Source organism: Suricata suricatta, chromosome 12, assembly GCF_006229205.1.
Source record: "Suricata suricatta isolate VVHF042 chromosome 12, meerkat_22Aug2017_6uvM2_HiC, whole genome shotgun sequence".
In the NCBI taxonomy this organism is placed as follows: domain Eukaryota; kingdom Metazoa; phylum Chordata; class Mammalia; order Carnivora; family Herpestidae; genus Suricata; species Suricata suricatta.
Window position 1 is genome coordinate 76,048,175 of NC_043711.1, and position 22,069 is coordinate 76,070,243.

Sequence of the window (22,069 nt, forward strand, 5' to 3'; positions counted from 1 at the left end):
ACAAGTTGATGACACCACAATCTGTATCCTGCCTGAGCCGCAAACTTGGGAGTCATGCTTAGTTCCTCTCTCTTAATGTCCCCCCAATACAGGACACAGCAGTTGGCTCCCCCCAAAAATCCATTCCACTCCTCCACAATGACACACGGTAGCCCAAACAAGCGAATTATTTTCATTGCATCCCCTTTTTCACAGTGACAGGTTACTGCAGAGGCATTTTTGCCCCCAGCCTAAGCCATGGGTATTTTAGAGTTGGCACTTGGCCGAAGAAGGTACAATCAAATTACAGCTCCAGAATCTGGTAAGAAGGCCAGGGAGAGACACTTGAGGTTTCTTCCCTCACTAGTCTGAGGAAAAAGAAATCAGGTGCGACCAGCCCTGGCTTGCATCTCCAGGAGAGCCTTGGGATGACCATACACCTGAAAGGCACAGAGAAGTGAGGACAAAATGATTTAAGTTAATGAATTTTATGATTATTTGCAAAGAAGAAACAATGACCAAATCCTGTCGATTCCACAGCCAAAAGAGATCTCGAATCTATCCTTCATATCTCAGCAATCACTAGGCTCATCCAGCCTCCATCATCTCTCACCTCCAATGGATTCCTAATTGCTCCTCCACCCGCCTCCTCACAGCCAGCGATCTTTCTAAAGTGTCTATTAGTTTGTAAAAATTAATGAAAGGAAACCTTGTTCACAATAAAGTCAGGAAGCAGGCAGGAGAAGCTCTCATGCCTCACCACTCCTAGTCAAGGGCAGACCCAGTAAGAAGAGACTACTTTGCAAGTCAGCAAGTCAAGTCACTACGACCTTACTATCTCAACAGATGGAAGAAAGGTTCTTTTCCTCCCCAGCAACAGCTCAGCCAATGAAAAGTATTCCCAACTCAACCAATGAAAAGCCACCATATTTTAAACTGCCAGTTTACTCCAATGGACGTTTTGTTTGTAACAGGCTTCCCACCCCACCCCCACCCCTATCTCCTCTATACAGACCATTCCTCTGGTTTGTTCTATGGACTTGCCTGTGGTTCTGCCAGTAGCTTGCTTATGTCAGACTGCAAGTCTGTTATTCCCAAGTAAACTCATTTCTGCTTGTAAAATGACTTATTCTTAATGTTAACATTATTTGCTGACAAGAAGAGGGATCCAAAAAAGATCCCCCAAAACTCTAAGGCTGGTGGGCAAAAGATGATGGTTCCCACAGAGCCAAATGGGCTCATGGCTTTCTCTCTGACCCTGGAGGGCGAAGGTAAGTTCTCTCCTAGATTTCCAGCTCCACTTTGTGTCCTAGCTCTCCAGGCTTTGTTTGAGATCAGTTTTAAGACTGTGTTTCTTAGGAGAATACTCTTCTGGCCTTCAGTCTGACTTCTTTTCAGAGTCAGACTTCTTGTTGAAATTGTGCTGGCCTCTGATTCCTTCTGGAACAAAGCTGTTCCTGTTAAAACTGTGCTTTTAGGAATTTTTTTCTGTGCTCTGCAGAAGAACCTCCAAGAAATGGGATTCCAGCCATCAAAATGCTTTGAGGGTGCCACCTTTCTGGGACCCCAGAGTTTTATGTTTAAAAACTATAGTCCCTGCATATGCACATTTATAGCCAAATAGACTGACTTAATGAGAAGTAATTTAGAGCATCAATGGCCATTAGGAGGAACTTTCAATCTCCCCAAACTTGTTTTTCTCAACAAGTTAGAAATTAAATTAGAAAACTATGGCTCCTTAGAGAGAAGACTGAATAGGATGCTTATTTTTAATTTTTTATCATTTTTTAAATGTATTATTAGGAGACAGAGACAGAGCATGAGCATGGGAGGGGCAGAGACAGGAGGAGACACAGAATCTGAAGAAGGCTCCAGGCTCTGAGCTGTAAGCACAGAGCCCAACACAGGGCTCAAACTCACAAACTGAGATCATGACCTGAGCTAAAGACAGACACTTAACCGACTGAGCCACCCAGGCGCCCCTATTTTATTTTACTTTTAAGTAAGCTTCATACCCAACACCGAGCCTAACATGGGGCTTGAACTCACGACTCTGAGATCAAGACTGGAGCTGAGATCAAGAATGGGATGGGATGCTTAACCTACTGAGCTACCCAGGCACCTCAGGTTGCCTATTTTAATTGGTACCTTGAAACCTCCAAACATTTTCAGGATTCTAAGTCTGCCTCTCTGCAAAAACACTATTTCTAAATTAACTGAGGCAAGCAAATCATTCAAAGAAGTCAAAATGGTTTCTGTGACTTCTTTTTCTAAACGGACCAACTGAAACAAAAGTAATTTAGAACTTCAACGGCCACCAGAGAGAACTTTCAGTCTCCCCAAACTTATTTTCTCAAAACTGAATTGGACAGCCATGGCTCTAAAATTGTCAAAAGTGAAGAGGCTTTTGGGATTTTGAAGCTTCCAAACATTTATCAGGGCTCTAAAATTACCACTCTGCAAAATACAATTTCTAGACTAATGGAAGAAAGCAAAGGGGAAAAAAAGACTTCTGTGGCTTTTTTCCCTTCCTGTCTTCTGTGTCTCACAATGTGACTTGTGTTGTCCCTACCTTCTCTACATCACCCCCCCTTGTACTAGCCCTTTCACTGAACTTCCCTTTCCCTCTGAACTTCTCGTCACTCCGTCCTTTCCTGAACCTAATAAAACCTGCTTCTTTAAAGTTAAGTCTTCTTGCTTCGGATTCTGTGTCTTCCCTCTCTGCCCCTCCCCTGCTTGCTCACTCTCTCTCACTCTCAAAAATAATAAACATTTAAAAAAATTAAAATTTAAAAAAAATGGGGCGCCTGCATGGCTCAGTTGGTTGAATGCCTGACTCTGAGTCAGGTCACAATCTTAGCATTGGTGAGTTCAAGCCCCACATCCATCTCTGTGCTGACAGCTCAGAGCCTAGAGCCTGCTTCAGATTCTGTGTCTTTCCTCTCTCTGCCCCCTCCCACATTCACACTGTGTCTCTGTCTCTCAAAAATAAACAAACATTTTACAAAATTAAAGTTAAAGTTAAGTCTTCTGAGGATCTGAATGAACCCCAAATTTCTTATGTTGCCTAGACCAAGGTCAAACTGCAAGCCAGAGTTAAAGAGATTCCTAAAGTGACTCAGGACCCACATTTGCTAGAGAATTTAACATAGTTATTCCAGCTTACCACCCTGCTTTCTCAGATTTGTTATCAGTCAGCCCATGTGCTTGTTGGTGAGGACCAGGCCTAACGCAGGATGAAACTAACCCTTTGAGAACATGCTAAAGGATTTAGAGAAATAGACTCCTAACTTTGGCAAGATGCTAGAACACTCACTGGAAATCTCCACTGGGCAATTATAGTTTTTTCCAAGCCTGCTGATTGAGGAACAAAATGCAGGCTTGCACAGCTTGAAAAAGCTGCTCATGACCATTATAATCAACTCCAAATTGTCTATAAAGAAGGTTCGGGTCTTCCTTTAGAGGCTGAATCCACCTGGGTAATTTAACTCTATTTACTAAGATCTTTTAGTTAAAGGACAGCATGGAATGGGAAACTGTCCACTCCAGATTTAGCTAGCTTGGCAAATCAGCCCTCTCACACCCTAGAGAAGTGACCTAAAAGAATAACCACCAATATTCTCAATTTTCAACTCTGGCAAATGAAGGCCTCTAAACAGACCAAAACCCGCTGGTTTTTTGCTATTACCACAAAGGGCCAGGGCACTGGAAAGAAAGATTGTTACAAATGTAAGCATCCCAGAAGCCTTCAGCCCTCTAGCCAGCCTTTCCAGTGTTCTCCTAATTCCCAGTGATGGGGCTCTGAGGACCTACAGAGGCTCCTCCCAGTCCTCCCTGTTTATCCGCTTGGAAAAACCACTGTCCAGACTGAGAATGAATCTGTCTTATGGACCCCAGAGCTGCATTCTCAGGGCTCAATAGCACTCCTATGAAGCAGGTCCTGTCTCAGAGCACGAAAACAGCTCAAATAGAGGGAATTTCTCATAAGCTTCAACAGGTTCCTGTCTCTGCAGCTGTTCCCATTGGTTTAGGCCCTTTGAGAGATTCCGCCCTTTTCTCCTTAGTTTCTCTACCCCATTCATTTACTGGGGCAAGATTTCTTAGAAAAGTATCATGTCAGGATTTCTCCCCCCAAAAAAATAATTCTAGAATCAAAATCACCAAGGGGCACCTAGGTGGCTCAGTAGGTTAAGGAACTGATTCTTGATTTCAACCCACATCATGAACTCACGGTTCATGGGACTGAACCCCACACTGGGGTCTGCACCGACAGTGGGAGCCTGCTTGGGATTCTCTCTCCCACTCTGCCTCTTACCTGCTTATGCTCTGTCTCAGTCTCTCTCTAAAAATAAATAAACTTAAAAAAAAATTTGCCAACCAGGTGAATTAAATGACTCTTCATCTTTTATCTGCTCCATCTCTGATGGCACTATAGAGGGGTCTGGGGAAACAGATCATTTATCCCTATTGGATCAACAGGGATAGATTCCTTTATAGGCAGATTCCTCAACTGATACTGGCAGAATTCACAGTGTATCTCCCATCAAGATTCAAACAGATCCGTCAACACCTCTACCCAGAACTACATTAATAAAGAAACCCTTTAAGGCATCAAGCCCATTAATATGGCATCAGGGATTCAGGACCCTAGTATCCCCTGCACTAGGCCCTGTGATACCCCTATTTTACCTGCGAGAGGCCCCAGTGGCCAAGGATGAGGCCCCAGTGGCCAAGGATGGAGGTTAGTCCAGGACTATCCCTCGGCGCCTTGTTGCTCCTAACCCCACACTGACACCTATTGCACTGAAAGCAAATTCTTTACTCTAATTGTTCTATACAGTGCATTTTTAGCATCCAGTTGATAAAGATAGCCAATACCTTCTTGCTTTCACTTGGGAAGATCAGTACTCTACCTGGACATAATGCCCAGGGTTACACAGAGTCCTTAACTTTTTACCAGCCTTAAAAGCTGATTGGGAGGATAAAAGTTTTCTGCAGGCTCTGGTTGGTTACAATATGTAGATGATGTGCTTCTCTGCTCCCTTTCTCAAACCTCTTCACAGGAGACAGCATTCACCTGTTAAAACTTTGGGCCTTAAGGGCACTTGGCTGGCTCAGTGGAGCATGTGACTCTTGATCTCGGGGTTGTGAGTTCAAGCCCCACGCTGGGTGTAGCAATTACTTGAAAACAAAAAAAAAATCTTTTTAAAAATACAAAAAACCATTTTTGGCCTTAAAGAGACAGAAAGCCTCAATTTTTTTTCTTTCTTTTTTTGTTTTTTTTAGTTTGCTCAAACTCAGGTTCCATTTTAAAACTTTTTGTATCCAGATGAAACTCCTCAGGACTGCTTACAGCTGATAGATTACCTTTTGATTTCCCTGAAATTTATAGGAAACTCCCCTAACCAAGGCAAAACATTCATGGTTCACTGATTGTTCTTATTTATAGGATGAAGATTAATCCTGTCCTGGGAATGCTAGTGTGACTCCTTCTGAAGCCACTGAGGCAGCACCTTTACCTCTAGCTACTTTAGCCCAAAGGGCAGTGTTATAAACCTTTACTTGAGCTTATACCTTAGCCCAAAGTAAGACAATAAATGTTTATATTGATAGTTGCAATGCTTTGGGGGTAACTCATGACTTTGGAATGTTATGGAAACAATCAGGTGTCCCTACCTGCAATGGGGACAAAATTAAATATGGTTCCTAGGTCCAAAATTTATTAGATGCTTTTGCTGGTTCATTAGCCAGCTTTTGAGAGTTGCTCTGGCTACTGTTAAGATTAGTGGGCATTCCAGATTCACCTCCCTGGAGGCCAAATTAAACACCTTGCTGAAATTTCCACTAAAAACACTGTTCAAGGAAACTATAATGGTCTCTTCTCTGTCATGTTCCAGAAGGATGTTCTCCCAAATGGTAATCTGAGAAGTGACCAGAGATACCCAAACAATTGGCCCCAAAGAGGGAAAAAAAATATTGGAAATCTATTCATTGTTGGCTCAATACAAAGAGGACCCTGGTTTGGAAGAAATAACAATCCAGCTCTATCAGAAATTCCCAAATTCTTACTATTTACCACTATACATGCCTTAAACTATTAGTCTACTCAGAAAATGATAGCATTCAAGAACCAATGTGCTTTGATACTGTTGATATGTTTGGGTTACGGTTTTTATGTTTTTCACTGGAACCACGAACAATTTCCTATCATAGCAATTTCCTATACTTCTTCAGGAGCTCCCAGGAAGAAGGCATGACCCTGTCCATGGGACTTTCATCTACTGGGAAATTTTGTTTTTGTTTTGAGGCTCCACATGATTGCAATGTGAAAGACACCAACCAAGGCATGCTGACATTTGAGACCCTAGATTAAATTAGACCTGAAGCTAGAATTCCCATGGTCTTTAAGTTTACATGAGCCAATGGATTCCTTTTTCCCTTTTAATCAAATTTGAGCAACTTCATGCATTTATAACTAAAACCATCTTAGTTTTCTTCCTCTCCAATCACACTTTTTCTGTTCTTCCTCCCCGCACTTCCTAAATGCGGGTTGTGTTTCTCCACCACATCCTTAGTGATCCCTCCACTACCATCAACCTCTCTTCTGTGGACTCACCTCCATAACACTAGTTGTGTCCCAGCTACGGCACTGCGGCCTCGAAGTCCAACCAGCACCCCAAACTCAACAGGTCCAAATGTATCATCTCCTTTCTAACCCACACAAACTCTTCTTTCTGTTGTCCTTCGAGACCCTGATTTACCTGAGATGTGCTCCATGGGGAACCCATGCTCATCACTGTCTCCAACCCCCTATTGACAACTACAGACCCCAAATGGTGTCACTTACACCAAGTTCCCAAACCGGAGCTTAATACCTAATCTAACTGCAGTTACAATGTCCCCCGGCAGTGCGATCTTAACTGTGCAGTCAGGAATTTCTGGTCAGTGGGAGTAAGTATGCCACATGGGCCCTCTCCATCCTTCAAAGAAGATAAAGTAATCCGCACGAGAAGACCCTCAGCTTCTCCCAACTTACTTGGAACAATCCTTTTCATTTGCTAGTAACTTCCTCCCCTGCCCTCCTCAAAAACCCTTCCAATTCTATACACCTCCTCGGCGCTCCCCTCTACTTGCTAGATAGGATGCCGCCTGATTCATGAATCATTTAATAAAAGTCAGTTAGATCTTTAAAATGCACTTAGCTGAACTGTTGTTGTTTAACACCCCCACCCAGCCACCCTTCACCTCATCAGTTCTCAAACCATGTGACCCTCTCACTACAAGTCCTCCCTCATTCCCATTCCCACTGCTGGCACCCTTGCTGAAGTCTGCACGTCAACCTTTCTCTACTACGCTGGCCTCCCAATTGCTTTGTCCACCAATTCCTCCCTTCTCTAATTTATTCTGCACACACTCCCAAATTAATCTTCATGAAACACAGTTCTGATTATACCTCTCTCTCCTCCTCTCATTTTCGCTTAGTGAATGAAAGACAAATTACCTCCCTTTCCAGGCCCTCCACACCCTGCACACACCACATGCTCCAACCAAACACAACTAACTACACCACTTTGGTCTTGATTACATCCCAGTATTTCTTCTTCTCTCCCTTGCTCTTTGCTTTTTCTCCTCCCTGCTCATCCCTTAAATCCCATCTTAGAAGCCACTGAGACCAAGGAAGGTCTTCCCTGATTCTCATCTGTAGTAGAAATAAAAAATGCTCCCTACCTCAATATAAATGGACTTCCCAGGAACCTGTGAGTCTTACCTTGCAGAAGAGTAAATGTTCCCTCATATGGCAAACAGTGTGACTCAATTAAGGGTCTTGAAAGGAGGTGTATTCTGGATTATCCAGTTGGTCCCCTAAATGCAGTCACTTGTATCCTTATAAGAGGGAGGCAGAGAAAAATCTGACACACAGGAGGGGCAATGTGGCCAAAAGCCAAGGAATGCCAACAGTCACCAGAATCAGGGCAGAGGCAAGGCACAGGCAAGGCACCCCTAGATCTGAAAGGGGTGCAGGCCAGCCGACACTTTCATTTCAGCCTTCTAGAAGTGAGAGAATAAGCTTATTTCAAATCGCCCGTTTGTGGTAATTTGTTAGAACAGCCCCAGGAAACAAACAGCGCATCCTTCCCACCAGGTTTATCTCCTACAAATAAAGTTCCCACAGGATGTTCCTCACACTCTCTCACACCATTTGCTGCCCATGTGTATTTATGTCAAGAGGGAACTTTCCATAATCTGATTTGACTTCACGCTCCTCAAAAATCGGGACTGCGCTATTCCTCTTTATCTTGAGGGCTCCTTGCCTTGAATCTGGTAATAGCTAAATTAGTGTTTTTTTTTAACTCACTGGATTTTAATCAGATTCATCAACCTTTATCTACAAAGCCTAGAATCATGGCAGGCCAGCATTTCTTTGGGGAAGACCACCCTAGAGCTAAAGCGCTACAAATCCAACTATATTATAGGCTGCATTTTCACCCCTCCCAAAGGTTAAAATGCCTGGAAGGCCAGAGGGGTGCCCAGAAAACCCAGCAAGGCCATGAGTTATATTTCCAGACAGTAATAATGTTTCCAGGAATAAAGAACAAGCGGGCAGAGCAAAATCTTTCAGAGCCCTAAATGGTTCAGTCCTGCCCTACACAACGTAGGTCTGTGCACATTTCCTCTGAACAAGGGGAAATGCTCCAGGAAGAGTAACAATGCATTTGTCTTTTAAGCCGATCTCGGACTGATTAGTGGAAGGGCCCTTCCATCACTAACACTTCAAAATGCTACCCTCATATTTAACAAAACAAAAACCACCCACCTTGTTCTTCCTAACATTACTAGCACCTGTCTGCCTTCCCCACTGGAACACAAACTCCATGTAGAAGGGACTTTGCTTATTCACTGCTACATCCCCACGGCCTGCGACACTGCCTGATGGTCCCCAGTACAGGTTTCTTCGCAAAGGGAGGAAGAGAAGGAAGATGACAAGTTAAGGAACAATGAAGGAGCTCTCCGCTTTGGACTCTGCAGGTGAAAATGGCAAGCCTGATTTCTCACACAGCCAGCCGCTCTGCACGAAATGCCCAGTCTCCCTGTGTTCACCCAGACCTGCACATCCCCTAAGTAGAAGGCATGGGAAATGTTTAAGAATGTCCTAAGGATGAGACATCAAACATCCAAGAGAATAAAGGTGGTAGTAGAATGAGAAAAGAATCTTCAGCAGCTACTGACTGCTTTCCTGTCCGGCAGTCTTGCTAAAGGGAAATAGCTGCTTCCTGTAGCTCGGGCTTCCAGAAGCTAAGCCCCTGTCAAACTGGTTGTTGCTCCCCATGGATGCATCAACCGAGAGACTTACTCACCATCTTTGCAACCAGCGCAGCTGTGGCAGCCGCTCCAGTCTCTGTGCTGTGGGCAGGCTGCTCCTGGGCCCACCCAGCTGGGTCTCAGCTGACAGCTGAGGTTTGAAGAAGAGAATAATCTCTAACACCTCAGTTATCTGGCAGTAAGGAAAAATCTGAAAATCCACAGTGAAATTTCTAAACAACCAAAATGTACCTACTTCATCAATTAAAATGGCTTTTTATAAATGTTCGGGATTGCAAATCTTCTACCAAAAGATTGTTATGCACGTCTGCAACAAGGACACTTATTTAAAGGCCATTGTCCTAGGTGTCCTTTGTTTTAAAAAAAAGTCAGCTGAGTAAATGTTAAAGCTCTTATTGCCTCTCTTCAAAGATTCTTGAGTAGGGCAGCATCCCATCTAGCAGACAGAAAGGAGCTCTGAGGAGCTGTAAAAATGAAAGACTTTTATAGGCCGAAGGGAGCAGGAATAAGGAAGTCATGCTAGGCCAAAGCAGATTGGTTACTGTGAGGCCATTTTCCTTTAGGGATGACAGGGGTCTATCAAGCAGATTACCTAACTGGTGCTCTCAGGTGACTTCTGACTAGTTCAGGATTCCATTTCTGGGAAAGCCAACTCCACTTTGGGTCAGTGATGTTGTTTTCAACATCTGAAATCCCTACTGTTCTGGCTGGGTCAGACCCAGGGGCTAGTGAACAAAGATGCCATCTGCCCTAGTAGCGCAGACCTGGTGCTTCAGGGCTCACATCTGAGTCCCAGAGTATCCTCCCTCGTGATCAGGCCACTGGCTATCTCAGAACTGTCTTGGGAGTGTTTCCAAGCTGCCTCGCTCCTAGAGAACTCCATCAGGGAGGGAGAACTCAGGCGGCTCTCAGAACTAGGCCTGAGCTGAGAATGGACACTGCGAGTGACTAATGCACAGCTCCACAGGGTCCTCAGGTTCAGTGCCCAATCAAGGGCTCCTAGGCGAGCTTGGTTAGACATCAGCCCCTGCTGTTCGCAGAGCATTTACTCCAACAGGCCGTGGCTGGGAGCACTCATCTCTCAATCAGAAAGGCTTGTGAATGACAGGACCACATGACACAAGGTTTGCGAATGACAGGCCATGCAGGTAGGTTTCCTGCAGCCCGAGGGAGACATATGAGAAGAATTACCTATCTATAGGCTTCCACACATAGAGAAGGAAATGCAGATCAGCATAGTACTCCGTGGCAGGTGACAGGAGCTATCTACACCCAGTCCAATTCATCTGTCATTATCCACATGCTATCTTCGCACCTGCAGAGCTTCATTCTATCAGGAGGAGGCAGAGGATGAATGCCATGAAAGCCTCCAAACCACACAACCTCCAAAACAGTGAGCAAAGGCATACCATTCGTATTCACAAAAACATTTCCGGCACTTAAGCATACTGGAATTCACTAAAGCCACATTAATAATGAATATCAACTCTGTAAACACAAGTGAGAGGGGGTGGGTGATAAACTAGACAAAAACAAAAAACAAAAAAGGCTGCTGCAACCAACTTCCCAAAGAAACAAGTCTGTCTCAAGGAGAAGAGCACCTCAGAGGCATGCAGAAAGGATGCGCCTGGACTCGCTGTGTGATCTTAGGAGAAATCACGTCACCTTCTGGGCCTCAGCTTTTTCATTGATAAGACAGAAACAGTTCCTATCTCGGGGATATTGGGGAGATAAAATAAGGTAAGGCTGTGGTTTTCAAACTGTGGGTTGAAACTTACTGGGTCTTAATATCAGTTCAGTGGATACAACTAGCAAAAAAATCAAATCAAATATGGTGCCAGAAGTGAGGCTATTCCTGGAAAGGGGGTACACATCGTGTTAACATAACGTGGTACTTCAGTACTAAATAAATCCTGACATGCCAATGTTTTCTTTTTGCTCTATCTGCAACTCTGGTGACTGTGCTCAACAAATTCCGCCTGAAACCACAGGCCTGGTTCTCACTGCCTGGCCAGCTGCTAATCTTCACAGCTGATTTAACACCACTCCACCTTCCGACAACCAAACATGCTAGGGACAGCCAAGTATGACAGCAACCAAGGAGCTTATGACCAAGTCGGCAGGAGGGCTGTGCCTTCAAGCTTTCTCCCAGGGACAGTCCCTCCCTGCCGGGAACCATCATGACGGATCAACATGCCTTTACTGAATCTCGTAGGAGCTACAAAATTCCAAGACAAGGAGCCCAACCCCAGAGACTTTCTTTGCAGATGAGACAGCGCCTAACCAGAATTTGAACAATTTCCATAGAAGACTGGAGAAGGAAGGAAGGAAGGTGAAGAAATGGGGTACAGGAATAGAGACGGTTCCACAGAGGAGCTGGGGCTGAGGTGGGCATCAGGGGATGAGGGCTCTGTGCCACACATGCCTCACATTGCTGTAGCCTCGAGCGTGCTTGCAGCCTGCAGGGCCTGTGCCGAGATGCCCCTGCTTACAACACGAAGGCCCCAAGGAACTCTGGGGCCACTGTCCCCACTTCCTCTCTCCTAGACTGATGCAGAGTGAGGCAAGTACTTTCTCACCCCCATGGGGTCCTGCTGGCCAACCCAGAGATGCTCACAGGTCCTCCTGTGTTAGGGACAATTCGGCCAAACCATGGAAGAAAATGACTGAGGAGACCAGGAGGCCAGGAAGGCAGAATGGCTAAAGTAAAGAGCATGAACTCAGATTCAGCCTCCCTGGGTTCAAATTCTCACTTGAACTTGGGGCCTTTTGGCTTATCCCTGTAAAACAGGAGCCAATACCTTTTTAAAAGTTTATTTATTTATTTTGAGAGACAGAGTGTGTGTGCATGGACAAGGGAGGGGCAGAGAGAGGGGGAGAGAGAGAGTCCCAAGCAGGCTGCACACTGTCAGCACAGAGCCAGAGGCGGGGCTCGATTCCATAACTGTTGAGATCATGACCTGCGTCCAAATCAAGAGTCAGACACCTAACTGACTGGGCCACCCAGGTGTCCTGCAGCCAATACTTATGATAATCTAGAAAGCCTGCCTCTAGGGTATATATACAAGTGGCCAGCTGATCCCTGCATGATCAGGCCTTATAATAACATCAAGGTCCTACTGAACAGCGCCCCCTCTCCCTCAAATACCTGCAGCACGTCTAGCTAGAAACTATCAGTTTAGCTCTTCCAGCTTCCTTAAGAAAAAAAACTCTTACAAATCAAAAAATATGGCCACGCCAACAGAAAAAAATCAGGAGAGACAATTTTCCAAATACAAATAACCTGTATACTTATTTAACCTCACTAATAACCAATGACATAAAAAATAAAATGGCCACAGAAGCCATTTTCTCACATCAGGCTGAATAAATAAAGAGAACATGCACGGTGAACCAGGCTTGGAGAAAACCAGTACCCTCACACAGTGCTCACACAAATGTAAATTAGTATCACCTTTCTGAAGAAAGTTTCCCTTCCCTGAATGGCTGAAAAAAAATGGCTGAATAGGGATAAACACCAAGCAACCATAGAAAAAAGTTTAGCAAGACACGATAAAAATGTTAGCAGCAGCCACATTCTGGGTAGTAAAATTAAAGGTAATTTAAAGTTTTTAATACTTCCTTATTGCCTCCATATTTTCCACCAAACAAGCACTGCTTCCATAATTTTAAAAAAGTACAAAATGGATATATCTAAGCCCCTCAACTCCTCTGTGCTGACATCTCTACTGGCTTTCCCCCAAACTCTCTGGCCTGGCCCACAAGGCCTTTCTATTGGGACCCCTGACTCATTCTTCTCCATCTTTCCAGACACATTCCTGCTTCTCCAGCTCAAGCGTCACCACCCCACAAGCCTTTCCTCCGCCCCCGCCCAGGCACTGCTGAACACTTCGGAATGATGTGCAAGGCCTAGAATCCCACACAGATGACCACAGGAGGCAACATGAGATTCCTCAAAGCAACCAAAACAACAGCCCCAGAGGTCAGCCTCCATGACCACATCACCTATACTGAACTCATCAAAGCTAAGAGAGATCTGTGATGAATGAAGATGGCCAAATTTCCCTGGAAAAAAGGGGGCCCCTGAAAAATCTCAAACCATCCTGGTTTCCCATCCCCTTTTTGGTCCCCTGGACACTAAAAGTCTTTGTTTTCAATTTCAAATGGTGGCTCATTCTTGTATTTTGGACATTTGATCTTATTAATACAGTATTTATTTGTCTTCCCACTGTCAAACCCTGAGCCAACCACTTTCCACAGGCTACCTAGGGAGGTATAGGAAAAGGAACATACAGGGCAGACGAGACACAGGAGAGAGATCAATGGGAGGTGGAGATGGCTCCTTCACATGGCAAAGAGGATGAGAAAGGCCACCATCAGGCAAAAGAGCCCCATGGTCCCCGAGAGGGCAAAGCCCAGAATGACACAGAAGAGCTGTTACTTCAGAGAGGGGTTCCTGCTATCACCAATGAAGGAACTCCCAAACACTGTTCCAATTCCAGCCCCAGAGCCAGCCACCCTTCCCACGGCAGCTCTAGTCCCAATGAACTTGGCTGCTGTGTCTATGTCCCTTGAAATGGCACTGGTTCAGAAGCTGTGGCTGGGAATAGGTGAGGTCAGGGGACATGGGACTGCCAAGCTGCTAAGGCTCTCATCTTTCAGTGGTTTTAACACCGCTGCTCAACAGCGGTGCTCCTGACAAAGAAGGGAGTGGGGACGAGCTCTGCACAAGTGCACATTTTCAGAGGACGAGGGGCTGTGGCAGGTGAGCTGTGCCAGGTGCAGAGAAGACAGAGGGCTCCTATTTTAGATACTTTAAGACCAATGAGGAATGTAGGAGTCCTGTATTAGAACTCTTAATCCAACACTCCAGATAATTCTTCCTGAGATCCAGGAAACACAATGTCTAACCATTTCTCCTAGGACTCAAGCAGGACCCTCTAGGGGATGCCACCTGTCTGAGAAAAAGCCTCTAGAGGAAAGGCTGATGATCTCTCTGGAAGAAATGGTTCTTTGTCAGAAGTGCTCAAAATAGCTACTCTCCCATGGTGTGTTTTCAACAGACCACTGTGTGAAAATTGAAAATCCTCTGTACAGAGAACTCTGTGGAACAGATAGAAGATAGAAATGGCAACTCTTCAGAAGAAAACCAAGAGTCTGGCTGATATCCCTGTAAGGAAACAAAGCCCATGGGGCCCTTGTTCTCCCAACATTATCGGAGGCAATAGACATCAGCCTCAACACGGCTCAGACTAGACTGTAATGGGAGATTCTATCTAAAGTAGCCAGCGAAGGAGGTCCCCGGACTTCTACAACTCCCCTCAGACTCAAAGCAGGATGGAATGCTATACACCTACAGTGGAAGGGAAGAGAGAAGATTTCTGATTTATGCCTCCAGAGGTAAGCCCTTGGAAAAAACTGGCGAAAGGCAATCAGAATGCAGGCTGGCTGGTCAGTCCCCCTGAGCCTGCTTACACATGTGACAATAATGGGACCATTTCTCGAGTGTTATTTTTCCAAGGACTTCTTATTTAGAAGACTATTATTATTATTTTGAAGACTGAACTTACCAGTAACGGGTTCATTTCTCCAAAGCAAGCTGCCACATCGCACTAAGACCCTAACCACGCCACTGTCATTAGGCCCTTCAGGCAGCAAGAGAGCCCTGCCAGGACCTCCAGCAAGTGGCTGTCCCAACATCTAGGGAAAATACATTTCCGTTGCAATGGTGGAAAGAGGCTGCATGTGAGATCATAATTTTTATTTGAAATCACCTTGTTAATGCAGCACCACGGTTGGCTATCTTCAATAGGTCATTTCCATACAACTTTATACGAATTAAGATCATCATTTTCGGGGCATCTGGCTGGCTCAGTCGGTAGAGCATGCAACTCTTGATCTTTGGGTCATGAGTTCAAGCCTCATATTAAGGACAGAGATTACTTAAAAAGAGAACAAGAAGATCATCATTTTAGGTAACAATTACTGCTCTGACCTACAGAGAGGTCACAAGATATAAATTAGAAGAGGGATATGAAACTGAGAGCCTGTTTTTTTCTCTACCTTTCAAAAACTGTTGCTGAACATAGTTGGGAAGTGCTGGGATGCAGGGAGTTTTCTAAATATTACTCTTTGGTTTGCCAGACATTTATAGACCACTCACCAGCAGATCCTCAAGGCCTCTGTCTGGACGGTTCTCCCACTAGGCAGCAGGTACCTGTGCGTGATTCCCCTGGCCCCTCTTTCCCATCCACACACTTGTGAAACAGTCCCTCTTTCTCCTTGCCTGGCTGCCAGTGACTCGGCTGCCTACCGCCACCAGAGGGGACCCTCAGCCACCAAAACTGGACTCTTCTACTCTCTACCTTCATCTTCCCACAGCTTTGCTTCTTTGCTGCTGTGCAGAATGCCTGCCAATTTTCCACAGGCATCTTCAGGTCTTTGGAAGCGCTTAAAGTTCTCTGTCTCAACATCCATTCTCCTTTCCTTCCACTGTAATAGGAAAGCCAAGGCTTAGTCAAGCACACGGCCACCTAGAAGGAGCATTTCCCAGCTTCCCTTGCAGCCAGAAACGGCCATGTGAGAGTTCTGGCCAATGGGATAGATGCAGAAATAGTGCATTTTCTAGGAAGCATCCTGACAGAAAAGGACTCTCTCCTTCCCTTCTTCCTCTTGGAAGAATATGAAAATGATGGCTGGAATTCCAGCAGCCATCCTGCACTAGGGGTGGAAGTCACAGGGCTCACAGCGGTAGAACAGCAAGAGAGAAGAAACCTGAATCCTTGACACTGAATCTGCAGGGACGCCCACCTCCAGACTTCTTCTGTGTGATGAAATAGTGTATCTATACTTCTGTCTTGTTTAAGCCACTATCATTTTTGGGTTTTAGTCATGTGCAGCTTAACAGGACAGCAACTACTTTTTGGAACGGAAGTCCGAGACCCGAGGTAATGTTTAAAGAAACAGGTTACACACACACACAGAGTACTGAGGCTAATAAATATTATAAGAGTTCAAAATCTATAAAATGGGAAATGTATAAAGCTTTTATATTCAAATACATGTATAAAAGTTTACAGTTCAGAAAAATTTAGGTCCTATCACCTTCTGAGATACCATCTTCCATGAAAGGATTTTTGGACCATTGTGAGAAATAATGTTGGCAAGGTAAAACCTTGTCTACCACTCATTCTACTTGATCTACTTGAAAAGCTGTGTTTCTTTCTTCTCAAACACTTGTTCTTTCAGGATTTGGTTAGCACACCACTCTGACTCTTCCTTGGTCCCCCGTCCAGTCTCCTCTCCTCCCTCCAGTCAAACACAGGCCGTTCGCAGGGTCAAGAGCAGAAGCCCAGAATTCACAGGTGTCATCAATTAAGAGGAACCATTTTTAATCCTTCACCCCAAACACAGAACAACAAAAGTGTTGCAAGAGTCTGCTTCTAATGTAAGATCAACTCAGTGTCTCAAAGCTGAAAACTTCCTGTTGATGAAAGCAGGCAGACCACATGCCTTTTTACCTTAATATCCCATTGAATGTCAATAAGCACAGTAAGGAATAAAACTATAGCCTTTTGGGCAGAAATAATAGGGGACAGGGAGCATCCATGGATGTGAGATTTTTAACAAATATCTGGATAACAAAGTAGACTGAAGAACTAAGATGGAGGAATAAAACAAAGTGTAGCCAAGAGTCTACACTTCAGGAAGGCTGCGGAGGAAGTAGAAGCCCTCTGTTCTCCACCACCCTGGAGGAGTTCTGGACTGGGATCTGATACAAGGGATGGTGGATGACATTGTAGAAGGTCCTGCTCCCTAACCGCTCAACCTGCAATGAATCTTATCAAGCAACAGGCCCCATCTAAGCACACAGAGGTCTCAGACAGATTCCCAGTCAGGAGAGAGGCGAGCCAAGACATTGCTGTGTGTCCTCCTCATTCTTTCCTTGTCCAAATGGGAAAGTTTATTTGGATTATCCTGCCCCTCCCTCCCATTCCTCTTCTACAATTGTCCTTGAAGAAGAGAGGGATGGACGATAACCTTTAGTTCATGGTCACCAGACCCAATGAGACCACTGGACATCAAACTGAGATACAGACCTCTGGGCTGCACAGAAGGACTGACAACCGGATAGGCTTGGTGCTGCCTGCCTTGGGAGGAAGTGAGGTGTTCTGCAGGCCGGAAGAAAAGACTGGGTAAAGTAAGCACACCCTGCAAACCCTCCCCAGTTAGTGTTTTTCTGGGAAGATATACAGATTGTTAATATACAAACTGCAAACAAGGCACATGATCTTCAACATGAGGTTTTCAGTCAATGTTTATATAAGAAACAAATGTATATTTATGTCTCAAAAACCCATTTGGCATTTAGAAAAAATTTTTAACATTATAAGAATTAAAAAAATGCGCTGAAATGGGTGAGAGGCAAAGAGAGTGGGAGACACAGAATCCGAAGGAGGCTCCAGGCTCTCTCTAAACTGTCAGCACAGACCCCAATGTGGGGCTCAAACCCACAAACTGTGAGATCATGACCTGAACAGAAGTCGGAAGCTTAACCGACTGAGCTACCCAGGTGCCCCGATTTTGCACTTTTTAACAAAACAATGCATAGGGAAATTTTCGAGTTCCATTCCAAATAACACTGAGAGGAGGTCAGAATCATTTCATAAATTCCAAGTCATTAGTCAAAATTCAAAAGGAATGTATAGTCTCCAAAATTACTGGAATTTTCAGAGGCACATTGGCAATACATGCTTTGTGAATATATGATACGAGGCTTTCTTTTAGGAAAAAAAATGACCTGATGTCTTAGAGCATCATATGAGAAATTTTTAATGTAACAACCAGAAATGTAATAAAGCTACATTCTGTAGTTTTTTCATCCTAAAGCATGGTCCACAAGAAGATGAAAGCTGGCCAGTTCAGGAAGCTCTACCACAATCCACAGCAAAGGTGAGTGGGTTGCCCTGTCTAATGATCCACCTAATAATGGATCCCATCATTAGGGTGACCATATAACGTATCCTCCAAACTGGGACACTGCAGAGCAAAGGAGAATGCCACCCACCTCATCTGCATCCATTAGCAAAGACTGGTCAGCCCTTCTCTCCCTTGGTGAGTAATAATACAGTTCATTAAAGCTGCAGTTCTTGATTCTCTTTCTTAAACTCTCAAGACCTTTTTACACTCTTAATTACTGAGGACCAAAAGAGTTGTCTGTGTAGGTTGTATGCATCAATATTTGCCATTATTAGAAATTATTAGGGAAATTCCTAAACCACAAGAATACACAAATGTGGAAGTTCTGAAAAATATTAAACACAGAATTATCCACATAATCCAACAATTCCACTTTGGGGTCTATGCCCAAAATAACTGAAAGCAGAGATTCCAATAGATATTTGTACACCCATACTTATGGCAGCATTATTCATAATGTGGGTTGTTTGCAAGTTGGTGCTACTGCAAAGAATACTGCTTTCAATATTCTAGAACTTACCTTTTAGTGAACATTATATACAGATTTCTATCAGGTAATCACCGAGGAATAGAACTACTACCCTAGATCATAAGATTTGTGTATAAAATAGGCATTAGTAAATATTTGCCAAACAGTTTTCCAGAGTGATTGTACCAGTTTATACTCCCACAGACAGGATACAAACTCCACCTACTTGCCATCCCCTCATATTTTCAGTCTTCTTAATCCCAGCCATGCTGGTGGGTGTGCAGTGGAATCTCATTGTGACTAATGATGTTGAGCACATTTTCATTTATTTATTGACCATCTGAAGAGCCTTTTTAAAATTGAGTTGTCTTTTTTACATATTCTTGTCGTAGAAATTATATACATAGATCCTGGATATGAATCTTGTGTCAAATATCTTTTTTATAAATATCTTATCTATGGACTTCCTTTTCATTTAGTTCAATAAACAGAAGTTCTTAATTTTAAGGTTGTTTGGTTTATCAATTGTTTCTTTTATAGTTAGTGTTTTTATTAGGAGCATTTAAATATCAATATGCCATTATGCCTATAAAAATTCATAATTCCTTTATATTTATTAAATCTCTAATATTCAAATTTACCCAAAATTTTTTTTCATAGCAGTTTGATTCAATCAGGATCCAAAAAAAGTCCAGAAATCATTAATATGCCTTAAGTCTCTTAATCTGTAGGCTTTATCATATCTATTGCCCACACTGCCCCCCTTTTTTAAGTAGGCCAAGATGTCTCCTTGCCAAGTATTTTTTAAAATAACCAGGTCATTTGTCCAGTGGTGTTTTTCAATGTGTTCTGCTGCCCCTTGAATTTCCTGTCAACTAGCACTTAGAACTAAAGTCTTGATCAGGCTCAGGGAGAATTTTTGGACAAGATTCCTCCATCAGTAGTGCTGCGTGCTTCCATCAGGAGATACACAATATCTGGCATTGTTGATTATGGTCTCATTCTATCAATTCAATGGGGAGTTGAATATATTGATATTCTATCATTCCTTTTTCATTTATCCTATAAAGAGAAACTTCTTTAAAAAAATTTTTTTTTCAACATTTATTTTTGAGAGAGAGAGAGAGCACAAGCAGGGAAGGGGAAGAGAGAAAGGAAGACACAGAATCTGAAGCAAGCTCCAGGCTCTGAGCTGTCAGCACAGAGCCTGATGCAGGGTTTGAACTCATGAAACATGAGATCATGACCTGAGCCAAAGTTGGAGGCTTAACTGACTGAGCCACCCAGGAACCCCTATAGAGAGAAACTTCTAATCAACTATTTGATTACTCTAAGGTACAGGTCCTATGGGAAAAGTATGATAATGCCTCAAAATCCCATTCGAAGCCCCATTGTTCAGATGAGAAAACTGAGGCAAAGTATTGGGGGAGCCAAGTTATAAATCAAGCAGTCCAACTAGAAGTCTGTACTTATAATTACTATGGTACAATGCCCCTTCTAAGATCAGGAAACAAGTGAATACTCAGTATGTTTTTGTGGGAGAGGAGACCACAAAGATAGACACTCTCATGCAGTTAAGGTGCTACAAAGTCACTGCAGGAAGGAAATCTATCAATTGTGTCAAAAGCTTAGACAACATACATCCTTGTTTGAATCAGCAGTTCTAAACACAGAAGTTATCTAAGTGCAGAAAGGGTTTTATGCAAGCGCAGTAAGGGTTTTTTTGTGTTGTGTTGTTTTAACAAGGGTACTTCCTGCAGCTTGCTTACAATAGCAAAAACAAGAGCCTGATTGGTGCCTCAGGTCAAGGTACAGCCACACAATGAAATGACACGTGGCCATAAAAAGGATGCTGGTTCATTGTTTAAAAACTTGAACAATGTTTATGGCATATTATTTAGCAAAACTGAGTTATAAAACAGTAGTATACATAATACAGGAACGTACAACATGTATAAAAAGAAAGGCTATCCACCAAAACATCAACAGTGGTTATCTCTGCATAACAGGCTGAAAGTGATTCCTTTTCTTTTTGGTGCTTCTACAGTGAATATCTTTTATTTCCATCTGTTTCTTTCATAATAAGAAAAAGTTTGATATACTGTTTACAAAGAACTTAAATGAACCATAACCATGTGGGAAAATGCTTCTGACAGCATAAGAAGGCAAGCTATCAGATCATACATGGTAACTACTATTACAGTCGTGTGTAGCAACATGCATTTGGACAATGGTTGTTTCTCTGCATTATGGGATTATAGATGGATTTCGTTCTCCTAGGTATACATTTCTGTGATTTCTACAATATATAACCCTGATAAAGTACTGAGTTGGAGAAGATCCAAAATGGATTTTGAGAATATAAGATTTAAACAGGTAGAGCATAGAGAAAGAGCACAATTCAGGGGTTGGAAACAGCAAGAGCCAAGACTAGTATCACGGGGCACCAAGCAAGAGGAGGGACCAGTTAAGAGAGAAGACCATGAAGGACCGAGTTTAAGAGATCTGAAAAGGGGGCCAGAATTCTTTTTTCCCCTGTAATTTACATGACGGTTTCTGAGCTGTCAGAGGACAGAAAGGACAGATGGACTAGAAGTTGACAATGCAAATCCTGAAGGAACGGAGCTCAATAAGAAGGGTTCACAACAGTGCTGAACTATGGAACAGATAAGGAATCTGGGTAACACCTGGGAAGAACCTGTGACCTAGACAGGGTGAGGGAGTAGAGACACAAGGACCAATGGATTCTAAGCTGGAGCGACTTAGAGACATGTGTGATTCTACATGCAGAGGAGACAGAAAGAGGGTCAATGTCTAGAACACTACAAGTCAGACCTGAGATAAGTCACTGATTGAGGGATATGCGCTGGTGAATGTCCTGTGGGCCACTGGAACCACCAGGACTGGCAGGACACACATTGAGGGGAGATGGCTCTGAGAATCACCCGCTGAGGTATCTGGAGTCAATGACAGAAATCCTTTCAATGTCAGAGACCCAGAAGCAGAGACCATCGTCAGTAAATCCCAGTCCCAAGGGCTCTTTCAAAACCACAGCAGAGTCTTCAGAGAAGCTCCAGGCTGGCCGGCCCTGTGGTGACCCTAATACAAACACCTTGCTGCCAAAAGGTAACAAAAAGACCTCCAACTTGGGAAAGACCTATCAGGTCCTGCCCCAACTGCGGGCACTCATGAGCACGGCAGCCTGGCTCCAGAGGCTGCCTCTGCGGAAAACTGGGCAGGAGTGAAGTTGCGAGCCACAGTGTACCCTTTGCAGACCTTTCAAACGCTGAACCATGCACTGCCTAGTCAAAATGACACAAT

At 43.7% G+C, this 22,069-nt stretch overlaps 1 protein-coding gene and 1 pseudogene across 1 annotated transcript in view; both read right to left on the reverse strand.

Annotated features, from left to right (window-relative positions):
- The window catches only part of CDS2 (CDP-diacylglycerol synthase 2), a 53,953-nt gene that overhangs the window by 25,254 nt on the left and 6,630 nt on the right, over positions 1–22,069 (reverse strand). The gene's annotated exons all lie outside the window — the stretch shown is intronic.
- Positions 13,645–15,777, reverse strand: LOC115273313 (annotated as a pseudogene).